Raw genomic sequence first — 22019 nt, 5'->3', positions numbered from 1 at the left:
ACATACATCGCTATTATAAGGAGACATTTTAGGAATGTTTGGCACTTTCTAAAATTATTTTATTTTGGATTAAATATAATTTTATGTTGCATAGTTTTTCAGTCCCTAGCTCAAGAAGTGCTGGGCTGCCCTTCTGATTTATACACTATAAGAGTGTAGTTGTGGGAAGTGCATGCATATATCAATATGTGTCAGCAGTCTCATACAGTAAAGTGGGTGTCTTGATCCAGCCTGCCTCACTGTGGTTTCCAATCCTTAGGCAGGTAAAACCAAGGTCAGCACAGTGATGATGGGCAATGCTATAAGATATTTTACGTAAAGAATATAAAAACATGTAAAACTACAACTGAAGTTGAATTCCTGAAATCCGTCACCTGTTGTTCTCTCCTGATCAAATTTTGCAACAAATGGCAAGTTGCAAAAGTCTGTTGTGCAGGGGAACTCTGTCTCACTCATCTCCACATCAAACAGCTACACAAGCAACAGCTAAAAAAGGAAAACCACAAAACAATAGAGTTGCTTCAAAGAACGAAGTTTCATAAGCATTCTCCATTCAAAACGCTTCTTTTTTAAATCCCTTTGGAAATAGTCAATTTATGTCTTGTGTATAATCTTATTCATGCATGGGGCTTAATGCCTCCTCAAGAACACATAAATCTCGCAAACTAATGGTTTTCTCTCTTTTTTATGTCTTTGGATCCTCTTGGGCTGTCACTGTCGTCACCAGGTAAAAAAAAACAAGTTTTTTTCTCCCCTACTTTGATATATGTTGTGTTATACAAAGATTATAAAATACGGCGAGCACATGTAATGGTCAGATTATTTTCCTGTCAAACTCCCGTTTACATCCCTTGACCAATCATATTTGATGTTTGGCACTGAGTGCCGGAGTGCCGATGGGGTCCCCTGCTGTCTAAACAAGCCCCCACCTACTGACTGTGCAGCCCTTTCCTGAGCGCTGTAGTGGAGAGAAAAGGGCAAGAGAGCAGCGTTCAGGCGAAACAATAGCACCGCGAGGAGATGTCAGGCCCTGGGAGCTGTGAGGTGGATGATGATATGAGCCCACTGGTGTTGTTGTTTCTCACTCTGCTGAATGCTAACACATGGACCCCTGTGGCTGGGCGTCGACCCACTGTGTGGTCAGGACCCTGGCGGTAGTGGTGGGAAGGGGTGCGTGGGATGTAATGAGCCCAGTCTGGACTGCTGGGCTGTGGTCTGTTGGAGCTGTTTTTATGTGTGTGTGTGTGTGTGTGTGTGTGTGTGTGTGTGTGTGTGTGTGTGTGTGTGTGTGTGTGTGTGTGTGTAAGCTTGCATGTATTCTTTAGTATGCCACCATTGATGCAGAGTGCCCTCCTCCTGTGTTCCCTCTTGTTGGATATCAAAGGCCTGTTGTAGTGTGACTCCACTCATCTGCAGTTGCCTGCTGCTTGCCTTTGACACTGTCCATAAAATTTAAGGCTTGATTTCACTGTCACCGTTTCACTCAAAAATTGTGAATTGACATTTTGCCAACTCATTTTTACGCCCAAGTCGCCACAGACTGACACCCGGTCAAGACCTGTGGACATCACATTGTAGCACGCTAGGTAACCGTTCCTAATGACTTTCCTGCATATAGTCATTAGAAGTCCCTTAGCGTCTTGAATAGATGCCGTGACACCATAGGCAAAAGTAATATGCCAAGGAATAGTCTCACAATCTTGTTGCAGATGGGGACATTTTGCCTTTTATCTTTTATTAAGGCTGTGTAAGGCTCTATTTTAACTAAAAACCATGATTTTATGACAGGAAGTGATGCCTGGCCAAGCGTCAATGTGTAACCAGCTGGGAGTCTGAAATTGCCCATGGTCAAACAATTTCGTTTTCCTTGTTTTTAATTCAAGAAAACAATATAGGAGGACAGAAAGCTACAGAAATGACCTGTCTTGTAATGGGATCAGACCAGCTACAATGCCCATCAACATAATAACTTTACAACCCATGAGTATTAAGCAGTCATTACTACATTAATTCCTTTTTTTTACATCATTGCTCAGCACCACAAGGTTCAGATAGCACCAAAATTTCAAATACACCCTTGTAAAGTTTTGTGTCTGCATTAACATACGGACCTATAAACACTTACCAAAATGAGCACTACAGTAAGGATTTCAAACAGTTTTCCTTGTTTTAGTGGAACACTAAAGGGGAGCATATTTTAAGAAAATCAGGGTATAAAAGCAAGGATCTTCAATGATCTTAAATAAATGACCTATGTGTTGATTTAAGATATCCAATCTTGACATAATATTTGAATAAATTCAGTCTGAATATCAATATCACATTGCATCGTGAGTAAAGGAGATTTAGATTATGGTAATTGCGTCTCAAAGTTTGTTTTACGGAGATGAGTAATAGCAGTGATATAATGTCGAGGTGGGTCGCCATCGTGTCTTCGCAGTGTACATTCGGCAGCCCGTTTTTTTTCGTCTGTTTCATTCTTTTTTAAGTGTGCCTGGAGGACAGCCTGCTGGCAGGCAGGGATGCAGAGAGGTTTTCTCTAGCAGTACATGAGTGAGGGAGACAGATGGAGCATGCCAGACAGTGGTTTGTGGATTTATCCAGATTTATGATGGGAGGAAGTGAGGCTGGATGTGAACAGGGAGAGTCGGGGAGGAAAGGAGGCGACGGGAGGCAGGAGGGCCAGCTTTCGGTTTCATTCTGAAACATTGGAAGCCCCTGGATGGCGGGGGAGGGTCCCAGCACAGTGGTGTTGTTGTTTGAATTGATTGTGTTTTATTTCAGCGCGTTGCTCTGTGTATTACTGCTTTGTCGTCTACAGAGGAAGGCGTCCTTGCCTTCACATTGAACTCCATTACATCCCTCCCAGGACACAGAGCTGTCTTTCAGATTGCTTGATTGGCATCTGCTGAGATTTCGCTAACACAAAGGCATCTTGTTTTATTTCCCACCAATTTGGTTTCGCTGGTCTCGCCACTAATATTAACAATACAAGATTGTTAACGCTTCCTCCCTTTGTCATGTCATTTAAATCGCTGAAAATCATGAGTAACATCAAAACAATTGCCAGAATTTGATAAACATCAGTGCCTGTCAAGATAGCAGCGTAATAAAATAGAGGAAAACGGGTGTAGTCACAAAGAAGAAAACTGCTGTATGAATTGATCAAGAGATAAAAGATGATGATAACTTATCATAGCAGATGTTTGTTTTCATGGGAAATATCACTTTGATAATTTACTTTTTTATTCCACGTACCATTGATGTTTACAAAGCTTCAAGGTTGTTAACTCCTCCTCAGGGGAGAGGAAAAAATAACAACCATTCTGGGATACAGGATTAAAAAATAGAGATGTTTTTCCTTTTTCAAAACACTGAAAAAGTTGAGCACATTCTTTTTAAAGGAACTCTGTTATGCTATGCTCTCGCAACATTTCACAGGTTAATAAAGGAGTCTATTATGAGGGAGGGGGCTGGGGGGCTGGGGACTGAAATCCAATTTAAAGAATATTGAGGGGGATAAAAAAGCAAAATCATGTTTCTTTCACCAAAAAGTTTGCCCAATTTTTCAGTCTTGTAGCTGCAGTTCTGAAGCGAAAAGATGACACATAACTGTGGCGTGTACATACGGGATTTTTATCCACGTTCACAAACAGCTTCTGTTCTCTTGAGTGGACCAGTGGGTTTCTGACGAATGATACCTTTCATCCTTCATCCATTGGTTGAGAATACATGGGGTTTGTTGGATCGGTAAGAATAAATCAATTTTCAAACAGCTAAAAAACATTGGGCAAGGCTCTCTCTGTAAGCCTGCCATTATTCCACTTCCCTGCATCCTCTGCTGTCTAGGATAACCCTTTTCAGGCTGGTATCCCTGCTTTTAGCCAATCGAGGGGAGGCTTCTGTTTGAGTCAACCAAGGTATAATGGAGCGTCTCCCTGTAGAGGAGTCATGTACCAATGGTTTTCATTCATTTCATTTGTAAACGTCAGGAGGGAATGGCCCTCTCAGAAAGCCCTGAGCAAGAAAGCGCTTGAGAGCGAGTGAGGAAAACCAAAAAAGCGCCATTTGAAAAGAGTGAAAAGGATCACAGCCAAAAAAGACAAGAGCAGAGAATAATAAAGGAAGATACATCCAGAGAACAACTGAGGAAGAGAGGAAAACAGTGATAACAAAGAACAGAGAATAGCTAAGTAACAACAGTTTGCATTAATTTTTTATTTGAGCTTTTACAACACAGCAGTGATTGCAGGACTTTCGGCTTTCTCTAGCACACACAGAGTGACCTCATCTGAGTTCAAAAGGGGGCTACGACTGCCCAAAGGGCACGTTGAGGGGCAGTTTTAACAACTCATTTTGTAGGCAAGGCCTAACCAGTAATGCTCAAAGCTACTGCGCAGTAGTTGGATGAAGGTCAAAGTCAAGGATATGATTCGGGAACTAAGTGTATGTGTCAGTGACTGTCCCCTGGAAACAGCCTGAGCTGTCATGGATCATATAGATAGGGAGGAGGCTGCACTCTGTATTATCTTACAGTAGAGTGACCCCGAAGTGAATTTTGGGATAGGTCGTGACGCAGACCAGTGGGATTTGGCAGTATCTAGGATGCTTTACTTTGCCAACGTCTTGATTAATATACTGACTTCCATCTTACAGTCGCTGTATGGTCCAAACCATCAGGGACGGCATAAGCAGCACACCGATGAAAGAGAGAAAACAAATCACCTCATTCTTTATTATAACGTGTGCGCCCCAGAGTATAGCCGCTAAAGAAATTAACCAGCAAATAAATAAATGACACTCATCAGTGCCTGAACAGGGGAAAAAATGAAGGTGCAAATGTGAGGAGCAGATAGTTCCTCATTAAGTTTACATCAAAAGATTTATGCAGTGTAGTCCCCCCTCTTCTTTTTCTTTTCTTTTTTCACACTTGACTCATCTCTTTTGATTCCATTTGTGCAATGCAATTATGACAATCACAGTCTGGAGGATTGGCAAACAAGAGACCTTGTGAGAACTGTGAATGGAAAAACAAAGAAGCTTGATGAGAGAAAGGGAATCTTAATTACAAATCTGCATTAGGATGGTTGGATCCTAGTAGCCTTAGGCAGGAATGTCAAAAAAAATGTGATAAAACAAGGCCTGTTTGAAACTTCTACTGCCATCCATTCTTGTTACGTGAGCAAAAAGTTTTTATAGGTCCTGCTTGTATCGTCACAGTTCTATCTCTGTGAGAAAACAGCTTGTGCTCTGGAGCGGCACACTGCTTGATGAGCAGTGCTGCTGGTGAGAGGAGCTTTATTGTCAAAGCCCCCTCTGTCACAGCACCTCCCTGTGGCCTCTGCCTGCACCAACAGCCTGGCAGCCTGAGCATAGTGAGGATGGTTCCCTGGGTAAGGATTATTCTATCAAAGTTATACTTCACACGGTTCTTCATGCCGTTACTCTTAATTTGCCTCTTTCATAGACAAAGAGGCTCAAACAGAATTTCTCTCTCTCTGTCGCTCGCTCTCCCCCTCTTTTCATTCCACTTCCTTCTCCCTCGTTCACCCACTCCTCTACCCTCACAGGCAGATTGACTTTCTTCATCTTGCCTCCTTCATAACACCGGCCATTTTCAATTCTCCTCGTTCTCCTTCAAAAGAGCCCCCCTCTGTCTTTTCCCCACACTTGTCCCTCCCCAACCTCTCCCCACCCCACGCCTGTCTCTCTGGGGAGTTTGGAAGGGAGAAGGGGGCAGTCATAAAAGATAAAGATGAAAGCGAACAGAGAGAAACAAACAGGCAAACAAATAAGACCCCTAAGTAAAGTAGCTTTTTCCATCTCAGTCGCGGCGGGAAAGACGCTGATAGGGAAACTCTGCTGACATGGGAGGGAATCAAAGCTTATTACGGGAGGGGGGATAGTGGTGGTGTGTGCATATGAGCGTGCGCATGAGTCCTTAGTAGACCCATTAAAGGACTAACCACCTAGATGTGGAGTGGATGAGTCACTACCATAACACCTTGGTAAGAAGAAAAACGTGCATTTCCATATTGTTTACCCGTCGTAAGTAAGGGTGTTAAAAGACTAATGTGTGTTAGGTGAACCCTAAGATTTGTGCTTCTGTGATCTATTTTCACATGTTTTATGATCTGTCTCAGCCTTCTTGCTAACCCATTAGTGTATGATGGTGTCTAGTAGTGTGTGCATGTTGCTGAAGTCAGAAGGACTCTGTAGGATCTAATGAGGCTAGGCTCCCAGCCATCTCAGCAGCCCAGCCTTACTTACTGGAGAGGGCTGGGTGAACACAGGGCCAGGGCAGGGAGGTAATTAGGCAGGGAGTGGTGGTCAATGACGGGCTGCCCTGCACCCCGGGCCTCCAACCTCCAGCTGCTTTGTGCGTTGTGTGGACCACACAAAAGGGCTGATGAGGAGGCACGTTGACCTTCAGGCCTGGCACACACTTCCAAGTGTGTGTACAAAAAAACCTGCTGAGCCATTGGAGTTTCAGCTTCCCTGTACACTTCCCGTACACGTCTTTTTGCAGCAGTATGTATTGTGGGCAATTCTCCTAAACTTTTAAAATCTTTCAACCCCAAAGCTCCTTGTGGAGAATTTGTGGACTGAGGAGTGAATACAAATGAGGCATCACCAATTCGCCTCAGCTGCTGGTGAAGTTTTTCCCGAATCCTTCTCGTGCTGCTTTTTTGTTCCCGTTTTAAACTTTCATCCGCCCAATCTATCCTCTGCATTTGCTACACAACAGACTATGTTAGCAAATGGCTATGTCAACTTTGCGTCCCAGTGTGTGAAGTCCAATGCTGCACAGATACAGAGTAATCTTCGCGTGGAGAAGCAGAAGATGTATTACACTGCTGTTTGTATTGTTGTTGCCTAAAAGTAAATTCTCATACACAATTGCGGAATGAATCATTTGATCTTTAGCATCAAATAAGTCGTTGTTGGCTGTGGCTGTGACATTGGAAAATTTATTTCCTCTTCGGTTATAAAGCTGGCCATGGGCGGACAAGCATCTCTCTTAGATGGGCCACATAAAGGCACAAGACCCAATAAAAGGAATGTCACAGGAAGTGCACTGAATGTCATTAATAATAAATCACAATTGTCTGAAACTGACCCAGCACCAAGTATGGACGTAGTGGAAAACCTCGAAGTAGAGGGAGAGCACCTCTATTTATGTCAATCACAGTCTTGAATCTGGCCTTTTATTACTACAAGAAGCAATTAACCTTTCAGAAAACAGTGTCACTCAAGCACAGACAAAAGAGCATTTTGGAGATGTTCAACAAATCCTGAGACAAATGACTTTGATAAGGTTGACATTAATGGTCAACCTGCAAAAATAAGAGTACAATTCACTTCCCTTTTACATTGTTCTTCAAATATCCTCTCAATCTTCACAATTGAGTCAGTCATGGTGGATCCTTCTTTTTTTATATACACCTTTTTTTTTACAAGGTTGGCAATCTTAATTAGTTGAATAGTTATGACTGTATGTTTTCAGTTACAAATGACTAAATAATGTGATAGGTAATAATTTTGGATGCTTGGGAGGTGTTCAGTGAGGCATGAACTCGGCACAGTACCAATAAAGCAGCAAATGGTATTGTAGCTCAGCAGGAACTCCGCTCTTACCTCTATTTTTAAGTTGGCACAATAAGCATAACTGCCTCTGATCCAGGCAGTCTTTGAAGGGGAGAAAGATTTGAAGTACACGTGCATATGTATAAACACAAATCACATGCAAATACACAGCCATAAAAAGATACAATATAGATACTCATTTTCTAAAAGAACCAAACAAATACTTTTTTCCCTCTTCTTCTTTTTCTTTTTTTTTTTTTACTGAACAGCTGGACCCAGATGAAATTGGGTTTATTACACAGCTCATGTAAATAGATTTAAAACTATGCTGGGTGGAGCAGCAGGAGGGACAGCTCATAGAAGCAGGCAGCGAGTGTGTTTTCGTTGAAGTGAATGTTTGCTGGCGAGGTCAGTGTGGAGGAATGTTTTTGGTTCTATGTGTCTTAATTGGAAGGCTTCCGGACCCCGGGGTTAGCACACCTGCTCATCTATCTGTGGCTGCAGTGGGAGTCTCCTTTATAAAAATTCAAAATGAGCCTAGAGGGTATTCAGGAAGTGTGTGTGTGCATGTGTGTGTGGGGGGGGTGGGTGTGCATAGGCAAATGTTCCAAACATTCAAAGCAGCAAAGCAATTTGGATGCGACTGTTGTGTTTGGCTGGGGATCAAAAGATAAGAAAAGGTCCTGCATGCTGTTTGATGCTGAACTAGATGAAATCCAACATTTTTTTGTTAAAAGACACCATTTAAATCCCACAAGTACTTTCTTCAAGTCTGTAAACCAAAATGTTTGCTTCTTTAAATACCACAGGTCATTCGATTTGTACGCAGCAACAGATCAACGACTGAAATGATTGAAAAGACGATTTTTAATGCCTCTGAGTTTTTGAACAGGATACATTTAAAAATCAAAATCAAATGTATGCCTTTAGTGATAACTCGAGTAAAATAGATCAATCTAAAAAAGGGTGACTATTGAAACAGATAAAGTAAGGGCTAAAACTTATTGGTTGTGTTTTAGCTGCCTTCAATGTGCTGCTTTTGTGGTCGGTTGTAAAAGTATATGTCCAAAATATGAAGATCATTTTCAGGGTGAATGATTTTATTAAAAATATCCTAGTTATTGTTAACATATATTATTCTTAATCATATTGAAATCAATCACTTTTCTGTTTGAGCCAGTGCAGGTTTCCTTCCACAATCCCGAGACATCCACGTTTGGTTAATTGGTGATTCTAAATATGGATGTGTGAATGTGAGCATGAATGGTTGCCTCTCTCGCTCTCTCTGTTTATACTGTGACAGACTGGCAACCTGATCAGGGTGTACCGAGCCCCAAATGACAGCTGAAACAGGCTCCAGCCCCCCCACAAACTTTGTGAATGACTTAAGAATGTAGGTACATTCATAAACATAGTATGGCCTTTGAGTAGTGCTTAATTTTGCAGAATTTCATACAATACCACAAATACAATACAATATAAAAAATCAGTTCACTTTTTATATATTGTATGTGGTCTATGAGAACATTATAATTATCACTCATAAAATAATTTCAAACCTCTTAAAAAGTTTTAACTTGGAGCCAGTGATGCAGAATGAGAGGAAACTCTAACTGTACTGTGAAAAACGGATTTATTGGCTGTAATGCAGATTTAATAGCAAATCTTAACATGTGATTCTTAGTTAATGTATCTAAATATTGTCTTTTCATAGGATACAAGAGACACAAAACACAGGATCAATTTAACAGAGTTGTGGTTTATTATATTGTAATTGGTATTTATTTTTGCTATATCAGCTATTCATGGTTACAAATGAAGTGACCTTAGCTTTTTATTTCTTTTTTTATTTCTTTTTTTTTTCAAAAATGCACCTTCCCCTCAAGGCTGTTAGATTGTAGGCCATCTTCTAAATGTTAATCTCCTGCAGATGGTTTTAAAATGAACTGTCGAGTTTTTTGCTTTCAATTCTGACCCTGACTTTGGAAATCCTGGGTAGATTTATTGTTTTTGCCCGTGTTTTCTGTAGTGCTGTAGTGCAGGACCAACATGCTCTGATGCGATAGCTGTTGCCTGCAGGTTTATGGATGTTTTGGCCCTGCAGTCACCACTCCCTTAAAGAGGCTCTACTCTGAGAGATTAAGACTGCCAAACCTCCACCTCTGCCTTTCCTTTTAGAGTAATTACGCAATTCTGCCTCTCTGAGCGAAGAAGGAAAAAAGGCACTCAGATTCATTGAATGCTAATTCAAGCAGGAAATTCAAAGAAGATCTACATATTTTTTTTCACAATATACGTACAAGGACAGGGTAAAATTCAATAATAGCTAAATATTCTCAAGCAAAATATTGTTTAGATCTCACAAGGGCTTCTCCCCAACAAAACAAACCACTGCAAATAGGGTAGGTCTTTGAGGTCGGAGGAGACAACATGTCACGAGGCCTAGTTTTATTCCATTCTATTTATAATGGATGAGAAAGAGAGAGAGAAAAAAGCGCTGCACGGTCTGGCTGAGCCCTGGCAAATATTTTGGCATCTGGATGCTTAATATTTTATGAGATAAGTTGATGGAGTCTAGGTAGATGATGGACACCATGCAGAGTGCCACTGGTATTTATGTCTGGTAGTTATATATATCCTGATTTACTCCATGTTCTATGGCATGAGCTTGTCATAAGACAGTTCTCTACTCCTTTTTGAGATGCATAGAGGGGCAGAGAAAGCTAGTGGGCTGACTGAGGCAATTAGGTCTATTATTAGTACGACAGTGGAAGGATTGATGCGCACAATAGTCAGTGTGTAAGCAGAAAGCCTGGCTACGTGAAGGAAATTCTAATGGTGAGAATTTCCTAGATTATATGGGCCTTCATTAACATTTTCACACATGGCTGCCTAACAAATGAGAAAAGAGCCCTGGCGTACCAGCAGATTTATCACGTGCGCACAACAGCCCAGCTAGTTCCTTCTTCCTCTATACAGTGTAGACCAGACTCTGTAATGCTCTCACAGCAACATTAGCCGTGGGCACTTTGGGTTTTCTTAGCTTTTGAATAATTGGGGTGCAGGATCATGATATTGTCCCATGCTACATAAAACATAAAGGTACACAGGCCATTATTTCTATGGTAGGAGCTTCAGATAAACCGGCATTGTTCCTCACTGACAGGTTGCCCTGTCAGTGATGTCTGTCAGATTTTCCCAAATGAGGGAAGCAGGGACTTCACAACATTCTGGACTTATTCCTGTATATTCTCTTACTCCCTTAATTTGGCATGAATTGTCCCTGTTATGAACTGATACACAGGCAGGCCTCTTGCCTGCAGGGCAGGCCCACTTGAATTAACTGTGTTGCACACTTTACATTCTCTGCTCCCTGACATCTTGAGAAATGTTCCCTGGGATTTTTTTTCCCACAGAGAAGTTCATTAGAATGACAAATAGCATCCTGCCATAAAGTGGAAAACATCAACACGGCACAACAGAAACTGCGATCTGAGGAAAGTGACATGCAGGGAGGGAAATGAATTAGACTCCATTTGATTCTATGTGATATCAGTAGCCACGGCTTTGCCAGCCCATCGTTTCAAAGATTCTGCTGAATCACTCCTGTTTTCTGTAGTCGTTCTGCTTTTTCCATAGATTGGAGTTGCAGCGCTTTGTGCTTCTTCAACTTGGAAAGCCTGTGGGGCCTTTTCCATTAGCTTAGATCTAACATATTTGATTTAAGTTGATCATCTGGATAATATTGAGAGTTTCTCTTTGAAGAGTTGAGCCCAGCTCTCTAAGAGTGGTTTAATCTCCTCAATCTTGCCGTAGATGCCATGTCAGCAGCAGCTCGGGTTGGAGGTTGAGCAAAAAGGTCAAAGCTGTTGTCTCCACTCAGCTTGTATTGAGGATCGTTGTATGAACAACCTGTTGCTATGAAAAAGCCAGCAGCTTAGAGGGCTCTTCTACACTTCGTCCTCTTCGTGGTTGCCCTGGCCCTCTGCCAGCGCAGCCCATCGTTTCAATAATGAACGTTTTAAAGAACAGCTTAGGCAAGTGCAAACCTACCTTATGTCCTTAAGACAAAAGGAGATATTGCCATGGACAGGGGGGCTAGAAATCAATTTCCCATTTGCCGCTTTAATTTCAGCAAGATGGGCGGAGAGATTAGGGCCGAAGGCACCTGTAAACCCACTCTCTGATGAGCTTTACCTGGGCCTGCTGCACTGCATGCCCTTACCCCCTGGCTAATTAAAGTTCTCAAATTGATCCACAAACAGCATGATACAGATCTGTCCTTAACCACCCTCTGCAACATGTCTCGTTGCGAAAAGTGTCCCATGACGGAAGCACAGTTTTGGTCGTTTCCTGACATCTTTGCTACTCTCCATTAGATTGCCCATTTGCCATAATAATGAACTTTATTCTTAAGACTGGACTAACTTAATTACACTTAAGCTTAAGTACAGGATTTTTTAGAATTTTATTGCCTGTCCACAACACACAACAAACACAATTTCTGCTATAGCTCCATGTAACATATGTTGTAGACATTTAAACATGGTTGTATGCAGAGATGCTTTTCATATCACCTCTCCTGTTCCTCCATCCCTCTCTGCAGAATGAGGGCCCTGTGAGAGCTATGCTGAGGTAGCACTACTATCACACTACTATAGACCTCTACACATTGTTGGGCAATGTATGAATCTGGCACAGCCCTGTCCCCTATTTGTTTGATTTAGAACTACAGGAATTGAGCACAGTTCAAAGAGCAGCATTTTCTGCTGTTTTTCATCGTCTTACTTTACAAAAATTATCACGGACTTTAGTTGGTCTAGTTTCCTAGCTAGTGCAATTACATAATGGCCCATCTTAGTAGTCATGTGCTGAGTTATTTTTAGAAACCTGCATGTTGCCCTTCCCTCTTGTACAATGGTTGCCGGCTCCATTGTGGTGAATTTTTAACAAGAGCCTTTTCCTAAGCCCCTCGGAGGAGTTAATTAAAGTGATAGAGGCTAGAGCTGATGAGCCACACCACCCTGACCTTGAGGCTCTGGTTTCTCCACCTCTCCACAATTATACCTGCATAATCAGGATACACTTGTGCACACACACTCTCATGTATGTACGCACACATAGACATAATTGAGTCAGCCCAGAGGACCCCTACTCTTAATCCTGCCAGTCCCAGAGCTATGTGAATCACCGTGGAAAAGCAACAGTTTTACCATGTAAAGACAATATCACAAGGGGCAGTTACACTATTTTGTAAAGACAATTTTTTGTATTTTCCAGCAGTGTCCAGTATTTGTATGCATGTGTTCAGATTTTCTGTTCTCTCCATGTCTGGCTTTTCTTCTTTCTACCTCTCGCTCACCTTTTCCCCGACTTTACTCAGCCTTTCTCTGTGTCTGACTGTCTACGGCAGACAGTATGGCCTCTGTGCAAAACAGGAGACGACTCGGTATTTGGTGATGGGGTGCATGCAAATGATCCCTCTGTCAAGGCTGCTTATTCTAATATGACAGCGTAGTGAGTTATCTGGTCCGCTCTATATTGGCAACCAGATCTGCAGCTGCCAACTAGAGGGTAGAGGAGCTCAAATGTTTGTGTGTGTGTGTGTGTGTTTGTGTGTGCGCGTGTGTGCCATCAAGCCAGACAGTCCGAGACAGGGAATAGATGAAGACATGCAAGAGAGAGAAGCCAGCCAAGACAGGCATCATATAAGCAAAGGATAGGAAGATGACTATGAGCGAGAGACAGAGTGTCTTCCCAGCCCTGTCCCCTCCCCACCCGTCCTACTCCTCCAGTGTTAGTGCTGTTTAGTAGAGCTGTCTCTTTCAAGAACGCCATCGAGACATGAATAAAGAGAAAATGAGGAAAAAAATGTTTTGGCGAGAATGGGGTGTCACAGCAGATAAGCATCACGAGCTGCTCCATATTTATTATGTGCAACAATTTGACTTACCAGAGAATTTAGATTAATAACATTGGGCCCCGGGAAGTAATTTCCTTTTTGCGAAAGTGATTTACATGGCGCATCGCTAAGAGAACAGCTCTCGCAGGCCTTTTTGTTGTGTCAGCTAAAAATAATGACATTTAAAGTACCAACCAAGGTTAATAGGCTTCCTCTATGGTTATGAACTTTTTGTGCCTGGCCCTCCCTTTGTTCTCCCTATGAATCAACCCACTGCTTTTATAGTTACAACATTCACACTCACAGTAAACCACCCATCTCCTCTTTTCCATCACCTCCCTTGGACACTGTTCTGCCCCTACAGCGATCCCCTTTTCAAAATGGATGTTCCTCTAAATCGTAAGGGAGTTATTTTTAGTGTACAGTTACGGCTTAGCTTTGCAACAGACACTGGAAAGACTTTTGGACCATTACCTGCGATATTGGTGTAATCACTGTGCCGTGGTCCAGTTGAGCAAATGATTACTCATTTTCTGGGAAGAAAACTGCTAAACTAAATATTTCTACAAGCAGGTGCCAAAATGGTTTATTTAAATAACACCTTTTCTTGGTAAAACACAACTTTTACAGAGGTTTGGTGCAGTTATTAGATGTGGGTATATGTAAGCTCTTCTTTGCCTTTTCAAGGTTTGCTATCTCTCTGGCCATTTCTGACTCAAAGCCTCAAAGAAGCGTATGTAGTATGCTGTACAGATGGAAGCTCTGGAAATGTACTATGTGTAGTGGATGCAACTCCTACATCACTTTAGGCTGTATTCGTGGTTGGATTGGGGTAGTGGGCGGTCAGGTGCTGGGGGCTGCTAAACCTCTCTATCTCCGGTGGTAAAGCTGTTGCTTGGGCAAGACCTGCCCACTCCTGTACTCTCCCATATTTTGTATAGATCTATTTTTGATGTCAGGTCCCTCCCCATGTTGGGCAGGTGTTTTTAATGAGGTGCGCCCAACATCCTAGGCAGTCTGCAGGAGGGTAGAGTTATTGATAAATCATTAACGTTGGTAGAGGAGGTGTGGAGGAGTTGCAGCTTGCTCTCCTCTGGAGAGCTGTCTTACTCCTGAATATTTCATCGACACACAGATGTGCTGCTGTCTGTGTAACTGCTCATGACTCCTCAGCTCTGTGCGATTACATAGCATTGGATAGTAATCCCCTCTCCTCATCCACTAGATAAATCAAAAGCCAGTTTGATAAAGGAATTTCTGCCCACATCTTGTCCCAGCAGCCACCTCTGCTTACCTCAGAACCCCTCCCACACTTTGCTATAGTGTATGTGAAGAAGGGCAGCTGCCTACAACACATGCCCCACGATAGGGAGGAAAAACCAAACAAGTCTGTGTCTCATAACAGAAAGAGGTGTATTGCAAGTTTTACCCAGCTGTGGCTATGCAGTACTTCTAATGCTGCAATTCCATTAAACTTATCTCCAGTGGGGGAGACAGAGAAATGACTGCTGAGTCAGACCAGAAGGGGCCAGGGATTACTTATTCCCCATGTCATCTGTACAGAAGCGTGTAGTTCATATGCTGTCCTTATCCCCTGCTTCCCTCTCACAAGTGCTTACTCTCCTGTGATGCCATCCTCAGTACACCCATTTGTCTCGACTGTGTAACACTGCCACCTCCTGTCTGGGAGCTCTGGGGTGCCAGCAGGCATGGCCAAAGCACCCGCAGCTTACATCCAATGTGGGCGGAGGAAAAGAGAAAATAGAAGGAGGGGTAGAACTGATAGAAAAGGAACGAGAAGGATAGGATGGAAACAGAGCAATAAGGGAGAGAAAGCGAGAAGAAGAGATCCCAGAGCTCACCCAGCCCTGATCAAAGAGCCGTCTCCCTAATCCTCCAGATTCAGCAGTCAGCCAGTTTCTGAGCATTTCCAGTTGCCGACAGAAAGTAAAGGAAAAACACTTGCGGCTAAAGTGCCCTGGAGTGATGCTATTTTTAATTTTTCAAAAAGGCAAAAAGTGGGACCCCCTACTGGGGGTATGCGCAACGACCAGGCAAAATTAGAAGAACAAAGTACATGAAAGCAGCAAAAAAGGTATTCTTATAAAGACCAAACTGTCTCAGTGTACAACTGTAGGTTTAAAGCAGCAGTTACTAAGTGTATTTAAAAGCAATATGGGCATGGTTTTGTGTTGCCAAAACTTGGTGTAAAGATATACTGTTATGGGTGGTTATACAGCTCTGAAAAGTGTCACTACTACCCTGTAACATAATACACACACAAACTGAAGCTTAAAAATTATATACACCCTGGATTTTTGCAGTCTACATATTCCTATACTAAAACACAAAGCTAAACATAAAGACCTTCCAAAAGTATGATATACTTAGGGACAGGTGTGCCTAATGAACTGCAACTAAGTGCTTTTGATTATGTGTAAATCATATATCCAGTGGAAATGTATTTCCTATGACCCCTTTACCTACAAATAATCTGTTCTGGTGCGTCAGCCTTCCAAAGACTATAAATGAGAATCTCCAAGGCTGTAACACTGTATTCAGTAGAATTATAATGGCAAAGAGTTAATGGAAAAAAGACGAGAACTGGATGAATGCATTCTCGGATGGAGATGGAAAAAAAAGTGAGACTGGGTGGAAGGAAATAATGAATGAACCAAGGAAAGGGGCAAGGAAAAGAACGAGGAATGGGCTGAACAGGAGGCTGTAAATCAAGAGAGGGACTCGGGATGGAGGGAGAGGTGAGGTCAGTCAGATGGAGAAAGAGGGAGGAGATTTGGCCAGCAGCAGTAGAGGAGGAAGGGATAAAAATGCGTGGTGAGGTAATGGCAGTGATGAATAGCCCACGGCTGATCAGTAGAAGCCAGGTTTATGTTTGAAGATTAGATTTTAATACAGCGCTTTGGCTTCACTCTGGTTGCAAAATAATCACAGGGGATAAAAGCAAATGAGGAATTATTTCATACAACACAAACAAATGATTTCAGACAGGTGATTGTGTTAGTTTGCCCCTGATGAGAAGAGCCTTCAGACCCTCACTGTGTTTAGGTTACAGGAAATAATTTGAGAGCAAGTTAGTTTGACATCTAAAAAATAAGGGGCCACTGAAGTCCCATGAAGTAATTTTATTTTTTAATCTTGCGTTTATAACTTGTTCTCACAGGGAGGAAACTTTTTTACATACGATAAATCATTGCTTTCCTCCCCACGCTCCCCAACCAGTTGAAGCAGGTGGCTGGGACTTCTTGCTAAATGGGAGTTTTTCCTTCTCACTGTCACCAAGTGCTTGATCGTTGGGGTTTTCCCTCTCTTTAGCTTAAAGACCTTACAGAGAGCCTTGAGGCAACAGTTTTTGAACTGAACTGAATTGCACAATAACTAAAGATTCTACCTTATGGGACTTTAAAGACTCTGTACAATTATGTCAAGTACCTCATAGCTGTAAACCTATAAAAACCTAATCGTTATTTCGCATCCCATCCATGTTCAAAGTGGAGAACTCAAATTAAATGGATCATTTTAATAAGTTAACAGTAACATGAACAGCAGATTGACAGCCATTTCAAGAATTGTGTTGTTTGTGTTTATTGGATTTGTTATTTCTTAATGTTTCAGTTTGGTTGCTTAGGAATAGACATGGCCATTAATGGGCTTGTTACCATGGCTGAAAGCAACTGATACAGAAGCTGCTGCATGTGTAGACATGAGACTAGACTGCAATTATGTGAATGAGATGTTCATGAATGGATTTCACTTGCGTGCTCAAGACTGAATTGCCATTGTCTATCATTTTCCTTGTGTCTAGCTAGATTTGCTGAGGTGCCCAAAATGTAAATGCATGCATATATTCGTATCAGAGGCCTGATAAGATGTGTAACGTGATTCTTAGTTACTGCATGTAAGCCTGTCTTGTATATGCATGCGCGTGCCTGTGTGTGTCTGATTGTGAATGCATGTGTCTGTGTGTAATCCTGACCATTAGCGGTGAAGATTCAGCTCGTCGTCTTACCAGCCATCCCGGTGGCCAGTGGGGGGACTAAAATAGTACCCTGTCTGTTGCCAAGGTTACAACATTGACAACATGATGTGGCCATTCATTCTCAATACTGTATCTCGCTGGCCTTCTGTGAGAAAGTGGCTGCTAATCTTAGCCCTCAATCTACCCGCCTGTCAATGTGAAGAGAGCAGCAGCCGAGGTATGGGATGAAGGGAGTTGGGTCAGCACCGTCGCCTCACATTGCGTTCCACTCATCAGCGGCCCCCCTCCGCCATGCACCGCCACCACGCAGCTTCTCTCCAGGCGGTGCGTGTTCCCTCAGCTTGCAGATAAAAGCCATTGGTCTCCCTCTCCTGCCAGTGTGTGATGGGTGAAAATCAGAGCTGTTTCTATGCAGACCCATGTGTCACTTTTCCTCATTGCAGGTACACTGTGGCTTGAGGAGGAAAGAAGGGTTGAATGGCAACCAGATGGTAGTCACAATAAAACTCTAATTGAAAGATATGTTATCGTGACTACTTCAAGCTGAGGAAAGTGGTATCAAAGAGACATTCGTGCTAAGGAAAAAAAAGAGAGAAGAAAGGGAACCTCTTTTAATTAAAAAACAGTGCTCAAAGGGGCGACCAAAAGTTGAAACTGGAGGCATGTTTGGCATGAATAAGTTGGCCCTCTCCTTTGTGTGGTGACACTGACAAATAGAGCTCCGTGTGTGAAAAGGAGACTTATCTTTGATGGGTAATGAATTCAAAGTCATGGAGATGAACGTGCTCTTTGAGGTTCAGAAGGCTTTAGTTGAAGACATATTATCTCACTCCGACAAATGGAAGTGGCACTGTCGCATGGCGCCATCCCCGCGACTTGATTCGTCAAACGGCGAGTGTGATGTCTCTCTAGGCACAGCTGTACTGCAGTTGGTTCTGAGGTATTGTTATTGTGATAGCAGTTTATTTGTACATGCTGGTCATCCGAACTTGTGTTCTTTATGGTCAAGTTGTGTAATAGCCTGTGTAGCACACCTACGAGTCCCAGGCAGACAGAGAATTGATTTTTGTTGTATACACATTTCTAAGGCAAACTTACAATACAGTGAGTATGCTGCTGATGTTGTTCCAAGTCAACAGTTGCCCTAGCTGAGGACACCTGCAGGCTACTAGTGGCCAGATGCATGGATATTTAACCGGTTCTTTGTGCTGAACCTTTGTGTTTTTATGACAGACACAGTTTTCAAGATGTGCACAAACCCATTTCTGCTCAATTGCTCCCAGCGGCGGCTCCAAATAGATTTAGCAATGATACTGCGAGAGGGGAGACGGGGAGATGGCGTGAGAGAGGAGAGAGAGACATAGAGAACAATAAGAAAGCAGGAAGGGAGAGTGAAAAAGAAAAGGGGGAAAAAAAAGTCTGAAAATGAGCTAGAATGGGATTTTTGCAGTTCAGTTAAGAAAGGCTTTGAATGTATTTGAATCACAGACTTGATCTGCCAGCAGCCTATTTTTATTAGCTGCTTGACAGTGCAGCATAGTGTTGGGATTACAACCAGTGCCTGTGTTATTCAGGGTTCCTCACAGCTAAATTTGTATTTGAGCATTCCTAGCACGTCTAGGCACCCTCCTAGAACACTTTAATGCCTCTCTAGAATCTTTTTTTTGTTGTTGTTTATTTTCAAACTGCATAATTTTAGTGTCATGGGTCACATATTAGGAAACAAACATGGCGGCAATTAGAAATGCTTATCTTGTTCTGTTTCTTCTCCTCGTTTTAAAAGAGTCATTCCTCATCCTAATATCTTGAGAGAATGGAGCAAAAATTCAAATGAGTTCTTTTATTACCGGCAATTTTAAAGCTAGGATTTGACATTGTTCAAACTCTTAATTGAAAAGAAATGTATCACATCCTCTTGAGTGGTGTACATCATATCCTTCCTCCATCCCCTGTGCGCTAGTTTATGTTATCTGTGGCTAATTTATGCCACACTTAATTTGGCCTTGATTGTAAATGTCCGGGGTGAGATGAGAGGCTTGTCGCTATTGTGCCTGTGCCTGAGCCGTACATGGTCTCGCAGGATTAGATGATTTTAAATTTCAACTGCGGTTTTTAAATGAGCATCTCTCTCATCAGATGAAAACCTCTTTATCATTGTGACAGTTTTTCCCATCTGCCTCTTCTCCCTCTGAGTAGAATCAGAGACAAGGATTTTAGTGTTTACACCCAGAGTGAAACATAAAATATTTTACAGGAAGGCAGAGATGTGTCCGCTCTGCCATTATTGTTGACAGCAGTTGCTTTGAGCAGTTTTTTTAAGCATTCCTTATTGCTGGCATTTGGTGAACAAATGCAGTGGATTTGTTGTAATTAAACCAGGGCTTGGCTTGGACTTGGAGAAAGATGCAGTAAAGACAACAGTTTATTTAGAATAAACCCCCCAGCTCCTGGGAGCTTCACAGGGGAACCTCCACACTCTAAATCTAGTTGCACGAACATATGAGGGGATAAAGTGGCTCTATTAAATTTGTTGACTCCTAAGATCCTCTCTGAAGCTGCAGCGTATTGCATTTGTTGGCGCTTCCATCCCTGCTAGGCTTCTCCACAGCTTCTGGGATTGAATCAGACAGTGCCCAGATCCTCACCATTGCATGAGATGAACACTATTGAATTGCTTGGCTTGTAGATCCACAATTCTAACTTCTTTAGACTATATTGAATTTACCATCCTGTGCAATCAATAATACTAAGTTTTGCAGGCAGTATTGAACTCTATCCTCACACATCTACTTGGTGGTTGGTTTCTCCCCGATTGCTCTGGAATCTGCAGGCTGTCACGTACAGAAGAACTGATTCAGAGTTGGCTTTTTAAAACAAGCTTCATAAAGCCATAGGAACATTGCAGATTTAGCCACTCAGTAAAACAAAAGGAGTGTGCACCTGCTTAACTTGTAGTTCAAAAAATAAAAGTAGTCACATTCTGGCTTTAGCAAGAACGAGGGTAGGATGATATTTATCAAGGTTTGTTGCAGTGCAGATATCGAGAACAAATGTACTTTTTTCCTATATGTAAAATAACTTAATTACTTTGATAATCCAAAATGGCTTCCGGTGTCAAAAAAGACACTTTCTGGAACATTATTCTGTCCTCTGAAAGTCTGTCCATGATAGCAGTAGGCCTAGAGGGCAACAACAGCATAGCTGTGCAATGCTGTGGCATTCAGTGCATTGCGATTCACCATTGCCCCCTTGGGTAATGAAAGGCCTAATAAATGAATCCATCAGAGTGTCTGTGTGTTGCTCTCTGTGTGTATCTGGGATGCAGTCAGGCCCAGACGTGCCCAGTCTCCGGGCACACAGAGGAAAGGGATGCCATTGCTGGCAGAACTGATGAATGGGTGGCATGCCGCGCCATGACAAAGACGAATGTGACAGCCCCCATCTCCCAAAAGGGAGGCGGTACTCAACTACCAAGGGGAGATCATGTGATGCTGACCACCTCCCTTTCCTAGTTACATTCCCTACTGGCTGTGCCCAAGGTGGGGGAAGAACCAGAGTAAGGAAGAATATCAAACTAAATCCTACCAAATGACTTCTTCCCTTATGTTCTTCTTATCAAGCATGGTGTACAAAAGTAATCATAAAGTCAAAAGATGTGGGCCACGATACAGTGTATTCATTACTTTCTGTCAAGTAAATGATGGAAATAACAAACGCTTCTTTAAACTATAAGTGCAGCATTTAATCATGACTCTCGACAAAACAACAGGCTTAAACAAACACAAGGGAATTCATCAATAAATCTTCCTCGACCAGAATTGATGCCACAATCTGTGCGAGATAGTAAACAATGGAAGGCCCGAAGCTCTATTTGGTTTTCAGCATTATTAGAGGTGGGAGGAAATTAAAGACTGCAGATCAATATCAATATTTGTTTTATATTACTCAGGTGTCCTTTGATTGCCTGCATGAGTGAGCGACTTGGAGTCTGATTTTGGTGTCTCTATCCGATAACTACTACGGTCTATTAGGCGGATCACTTACACTTAAAATGAAGAGGTTCTCGTACTTGTCCAAGTGCTTTTCAGTAATCACTTCTGTTAGAGGGCAGCCTATTATCATCAGATCTCAATGTGGGAAAAGGGTTATTGTAAAGAAAAATCTTCAGTGTTAATTGTAATTGCAAGTCAGTTTAAGATGCCATAATAGTCTAGTGTCCTACACAAGCATATGCATATATCTACCTAAATATATGGAGAGAGAAGTATCCAAACAAAAGTGTTGCACTTTAATTGAGGAAAACCTCCTTGACCTCACTTCCAAACTCCTTAATAGATAGAGTCATTTTCCTTGTGGCAAGGAAGGGATGTGGGGGTCGGTTAACTATCCCCCTAAGATGGACCTTTGGTAAGAGAGAGAGAAGCAGTAAGTCAATGGGAAACTGAGATGATTTAAGAGGCTTTCACTGTTAACAGAAGAGCAAGGATTGGTTTCTATTGCACCCTCCTCTTTTCATGGCCTGGTCTAGTGGAC

The 22019-nt window shown here is 42.2% G+C and overlaps 1 protein-coding gene across 2 annotated transcripts in view; it reads left to right on the top strand.

The window, feature by feature from the left end:
• The window catches only part of camta1a (calmodulin binding transcription activator 1a), a 279957-nt gene that overhangs the window by 82467 nt on the left and 175471 nt on the right, over nucleotides 1–22019 (top strand). The window lies entirely within an intron of this gene.

The sequence above is a fragment of the Mchenga conophoros genome, linkage group LG20 (genome assembly GCF_057382185.1).
Source record: "Mchenga conophoros isolate Kocher_MC1m ecotype Shallow Benthic linkage group LG20, M_conophoros_male_GT1.1, whole genome shotgun sequence".
Lineage (NCBI taxonomy): Eukaryota > Metazoa > Chordata > Actinopteri > Cichliformes > Cichlidae > Mchenga > Mchenga conophoros.
This window is presented reverse-complemented; position numbering and strand designations above follow the sequence as displayed.